Source organism: Streptopelia decaocto (assembly GCF_964273445.1).
Source record: "Streptopelia decaocto genome assembly, chromosome: 7".
Classification (NCBI taxonomy): Eukaryota; Metazoa; Chordata; class Aves; order Columbiformes; family Columbidae; genus Streptopelia; species Streptopelia decaocto.
Genome location: NC_138661.1, coordinates 2668286 through 2674285, shown reverse-complemented (window position 1 = coordinate 2674285; position 6000 = coordinate 2668286).

Sequence of the window (6000 nt, the reverse complement as noted above, 5' to 3'; positions counted from 1 at the left end):
CCCGCCCACGCCGCACCCGCCCACGGGGCCGGCACACGTGGGGCATCAGGCGTGGACACGCGTGGGGCAGGCGCGGGCAGATCCACGTCCCGGGGCTGTCCCCACACCCGGGGCACCCACCCATGGCGGGGGGGCATGTCATGGAATCATAGAATCATTTCGGTTGGAAGAGACCCTCAGGTCTGGGCCCCTCAGTTCCAGCAGGACAGGGAACTGCTGGAGAGAGTCCAGCGCAGCCACCAAGATGCTGCAGGGAGTGGAGCATCTCCCGTGTGAGGAAAGGCTGAGGGAGCTGGGGCTCTGGAGCTGGACAAGAGGAGACTGAGGGGGGACTCATTCCTGGGGATCAATATGGAAAGGGGGAGTGTCAGGAGGATGGAGCCAGGCTCTTCTGGGTGACAACCAATGGTAGAACAAGGGGCAATGGGTACAAACTGGAACACAAGAGGTTCCACTTAAATTTGAGAAGAAACTTGTTCCTGGTGAGGGTGGCAGAGCCTGGCCCAGGCTGCCCAGGGGGGTTGTGGAGTCTCCTTCTGTGCAGACATTCCAACCCGCCTGGACACCTTCCTGTGTAACCTCAGCTGGGTGTTCCTGCTCCATGGGGGGATTGCACTGGATGAGCTTTCCAGGGCCCTTCAACCCCTGACATTCTGGGATTCTATGATCATCGAGTCCAACCATAACCTAACTCGAGCACTAAACCATGTCCCTAAGAACCTCATCAGGGGGACCTGTAAAGAGCCACTGAAGGAGGAATGTTGTTTTTACAAAATGGGGGACCTGGTGCCTGACCCCAGCATGGGGGTGAAGGACTAAGAGACATTGGACTATGAATCCGTAATGTAAAAGAAAGTCTCTTCAAACTAATCCCGGAATGCAAACAGATTATTTTAGAAGTTAAGCTAGGGCGAAGGGTAACCAAAGAGCTAAGAATCCATATTTTAAATAAATCAGTAAGGGGAGGGGTTGGTTAGAATTAGATGAATGAGATGGGTAAACTGAGGCAGGTTTTGGGTAGTCTAAACCCTGCCATTCCCAACCAATGGGGAACAGGGGAGGGAATTTGCGGCTGGGATTTGGGGGGGATATTAGCAGGGGCTGTTTGCCCTATTCCGTGTGCCTACCTTTAGGTGGAACACCCGGTCTTGCAAAATAATTAATAAAACATGCTTTGCTGAGAGATCCCACCTGGGCCTATTCTATTGGCAAGGTAACAGTTTCCTGCAGACCCTGCACAACCAGGTCACCCCCAGCAGGGCACGGGGCTCACTGTGGGGACACCCACATGGGGGACAAACACCTAAGCCCACCCACGGGCACCTACACCCAGCAGCATCCACAGACAGGAGACAAATGTACATGTACAGATGCAGCATGAAAGATGCAGCTCAAGGACCTGGGCTTGGGCACCCCTGGGGAAAATTTAGCTTGCACCTTCCCTCCAGATTTCCCTCTAGCAGCAAGTGTTTGCCGCCCCGTCTTTGAGATTGACTCAGTGCTTTACCACGTAAGACCGTGACTCAGCCTGAGCACACAGGAACGCCCAGGTGCAAAACTTCTGCAAAGGAGCAGTGGTGCTGGGCTGCCCGGCTGCCCCGAGGTGTCCCTTGTACCCTCAGCCAAAACATCACACCTGGAGGGATCACGGAGTCAGAGAGTGGTTGGGGTTGAAGGGACCTCTGGAGATCCCCCAGTCCACCCCCCCTGCTCACGCAGGGTCACAGAGCAGATCACACAGGTGGGTCCAGGCGGTTTGAATGTCTCAGAGCAGGAGACTCCACACCCGCTCTGGGCAGCCTGGGCCAGGCTCTGGCACCTCCCAGCAAACAAGTTTCTCCTCATGTTCAGATGGACCCTCCTGTGTTTCAGTCTGTGCCCGTTGCCCCTCACCCTGGTGTTGGGCACCACTGAACAGAGTCTGGTCCATCCTCTGACACCCACCCTGAGATATTGATCCCATTGATCAGATCCCTCTCAGCTTCTCTTCTCCAGATGAACAGCCCCAGCTCTCTCAGTGTCTCCTCATCACAAAGATGCTCCAGATCCCTCAGCATCTTTGTGTCCCTGTGCTGGACTCCCTCCAGTAATTCCTTGGCCTTCTTAAACTGGGGAGCTCAGAACTGGACACACAACTCCAGCTGTGTCCTCCCCAGGGCAGAGCAGAGGGGGAGGAACAACCTCCCTCGACCTGCTGGTCACGCTCTTCCTAACACAGGGATGCAGGGGCCATGTTCTGATTTCTTTGCCTCTCTCTCTCGCCCGCTGCAGCATCCCAGGCCTGTGTTTATTGAGCAACCCAGGAAAAGTGTTGAAGCCCTTTGCAACGCCGGCTGCTCGCCCAGTCCCACCTGCACACCGCAGGCTGCCGTCCTGGCGAGCACGCTTGTCCTCGGTGTGCCCAGCTAGTGCTTGTTTGGACTTTTGATGCCAACAAGCTGCTGGTTAACTCATCTGAAGCTGCAGGCCTGTGCTGCTCTTTGGAAGAAAACAGCACAGCGCCCGAGACATGATCCCTAAACTGGAAATGTGGCAGAAATCGCCAGAGGATTGTACGGGCCAAAATCTGGAAGGATGAGAGGGAACAGACCCCAGACTGTGTTTGTAAGAGGAGATTTTGGGAGAGCACTGCTCATTTCTGCACGCTGGCCTGCAGTGGTCAGGGAAAGCCGATGGCCGTCCCGCTTTTTTGGATTCTCAGGAACTGGCAGGATCCACGCGTCGTTTTTGAAAGCAGGAAAAACATTGAAACGTGAACTGCTCATCCGTGCCAAAGCCAGGCGCTGTTGCGCTCCCATTGATATGCTGATAGTTAATTTCTAAGTGCCTTCTCCAATACTCCACGACTGCCTCCCGTTGGCTTCCTCCCTGCGCTTTCAGCATCACAGTGAAGCAGATAATTTCGGATCACTGAAGCTGCTCAGGTGGCGGGCGGCTGAATCCCCCTGCCCATGGCTGCCGGCCCCGCTCGGCCGCTCGCGGCCTTGGCAGAAGCTCCCTTACAATTTTCAGAAGTAATCTCTGAAGTCGCATGTGCCTGTTGCTTCTTTGAAACAGCATTGTGAGGGGGGATTTCTTACGCTGGAGGTTGAAAGAGGAGATTAAAAGCTAAGCAGCTGGGAAACAGAGAGGAGGGGAAAAGGATGGAAAGGGAGATCGTCAATTTGAAAGTCCAATTAAACTGAGATGGGCTCAGGTCCTGTTTTCCTCATGTGCTTTGAGAATTGCTGCTCAGGCCAAGCTTGTACTGCCCCACTCACTGGCATTTTTTCCCTCTGTCTTTCCATTATGGCACGTTGTATGAAAGAGGAGCAGAGAGGTTTGATCCTGTGCTGTGCCTGGGGATTGTCTGCATGAACTCCCAAGGCTTTTTCCTGCATTATTTCCTATGATCCGAGTCATGGTTTTGCAGATGGTGTCTGTCGTTTCCAGGGGGTGACTCAGCATTCGTTCATTTTCATACACCATCCGTCCCTTCACTGATTCATCCTTCCTTTATTCTTCCAGTTGCAAACGGCCCTTCCTAGGAAGCATCCTCACGTTCCTGCTGCCTGAGCTGCCAGGTCGCAAAGAGCTGATTTCACAGCAGACGTGCCCAACAGGCGCACAATGGAGAGATTCTTGAGGAAAAACGATACTAAATGGGGGAAAGACAAAAAGAGAAAATACCCCGCAGAGAGAGCCCGCAGCCGGGGGTCCCCAGGCCGGCGTGCCAGGCCACACAAAGCTGAAAAGGCCCCAGAATGAGGAGAAAACCTGGATTTAAATCCATCATGTGCTCACAAAGCTTGCAGAGGCAGTTTCATAATTCACCTTGATTCGACTGGCCCACTTACCCAGACAGCATTTGCAGTTGCTTTTTCATATCCCCAGCCCTTCGCAAACAGAAACCGGCTGTGTTGTGCAATCCTTATGCAAGCGGAGGGGAAGGGACGCTGCAAAAGCTTTTCTCTTTCGCAGGTGCCACCAAATACTTGTTAGGACTTGCTGCCGAGGGAAACGGTGCCGTCCCCACGAGTTTTCCTTGCTGGGACGCAGATAAGGTGCTGTCTTCACCCTGAGTGACAGATCTGTTCTTACAGTGGTTATACAAGGTTCTTCAATATGTTCGCTCCTTCCCCGCAGTTATTATAATCACTTCTGCCTTCTTGGTCTTTTCTCTGTCACTGCTTCTGCTTAATCACGTGGGACAGTAAAAGGAATATAGATCTTCACTGTGTTGGAAGAGACTTCTCGCAAGCAGTTACACTCTGTGGCAGTGATTTGTCATCGCTGTTTTAATTGCTGTAACCTTATTCTTGGGTTAAGAGGCCAAAAATTCCTAGCAAATATCAAAAAGTATTAAAACAGAATCAGCTTTTCCCTCACTCTTCTTGAAAGATGAAACCTTCCTAACATCTTACTGTTTTTCTCTTACTGCAATATTTGGAAGTGAAGCGGGTCTTGATGCTTAGGAAATCCTTCTATTCCTGCTGTTCCTATTGCTCTGCCCAGATAGTGTTTATGCCCACCTACTTTTGCGTGGGGTTCGCAACCAGAGGAATGACCTTTGCTGCTTCTGAAAACAAGATTGCACACTGTGGCTGTAACACAACCATCGTATTTCACTCATGGAGGAGACGAAATTTCAGTAGTTAATTAAACAACTAATCAGTCTGTGTCCTGCCTTCTGGAAGATGCTCTGTGAATCGAAGGGACTATTTAAAAAGACAAAAAGCCATGTAGATAAAGCGCCATCAGCCCAAAGCTTCAACCAATCTTCCTTCCTCTTGTTTCTCCTTAGAGCTCATAAGATCCCCCCTAAGCCCAACTTCCCATCTATTTCCAATATTGTTTTTAATTTGTTCTTTCTCTCCTGCACTGACAGGCAGATGGACGCCACAGTTGTTTCAAAAAGATGGACCCATTTTCAATATGTAGTGATTTCAAATTGGGTCCATCTCTTTGAAACACCCTATATATTCAAAACATCCTTCCTTGTCAATCTCTTTTTTTTTTTTTGCAAACGTGGCTTTAGTAAGTCCAAGCCAAAATCTGTGTGTGCCAAGTTTGTTTCTAGGGTTTCCCCTGAAGATACACATCGTCCAGGGAAAGGGTTCCAGCTCCTCTTGCATCTTGGCAGAAACAACCAATCCACCTGCCTGCGTGATTCAGCAAGATATTCGCAATATGTTCCAGCCAGGTTCGTGCACCTGGACACAGGGGGAGCAGCCAGGTTTCCAGGCAATGCTCTCAAGTCCGCTTGTTAATGATGCTTTTAATTAAATGGCCACATTTTCCTGCATCCTCGAGCTGCCTGTTTCACCTCTGCCCTCTCCCGTGCTGCCCGGGGGAGGGAAGGGCATCCAGCTGGTTTCCTTCCTTTGAATGCAAACAGCACAATCAGCTGCAAAGTCTCCTGAGATATATCGACGTAAACAGGGTGACACAAAAATAACGTATAGCCGCTAGCGCTCCTGTTCCTTCCGTGAAAAACAAATCCGTGCACAAGGACCTCAGTTAAAGCTGGCCTGGGGGGCTGAGCTGTATCTTCGTTAATCCTCCTGCTCTTGCAAGTGACACAAGTCCCCTGACAGCCTGCAAAGGCTTTGCTCTCCCTTAGTGACTTTTCTCTCTTCTCTGAGCATCTCAACCCCCGGAGAGATCCTCAGTCTATGTGAGACTGATAATTTCTCGAGCAAGAACATTCCCACATGGGACATAAGAAGCATCTCACAGGCCTGGATGCCATCTCCTCCTTCTTCTCTCACCCAAAGATCTGTTGCCAAGATCTCTGCTTCTTTCTGCTCTTGCGACAGAAATAGCGTGTTCCCTTCAGAGCCTCCTTACCCGAGCTCTTTAGTTTTTTTCCAGGCATCTTTTTGTACTTGTCATCATGTGCTCACAGCAACTGCCGTCCCAGCTGCTCCAAAGGGACATTCCAGCAACAAGAGACCGTTACGGTGCCTGTGAAACCTGCCCTGTCCCACCAGCAGAGCTCAACAGGCAGGCGAAGCGGCG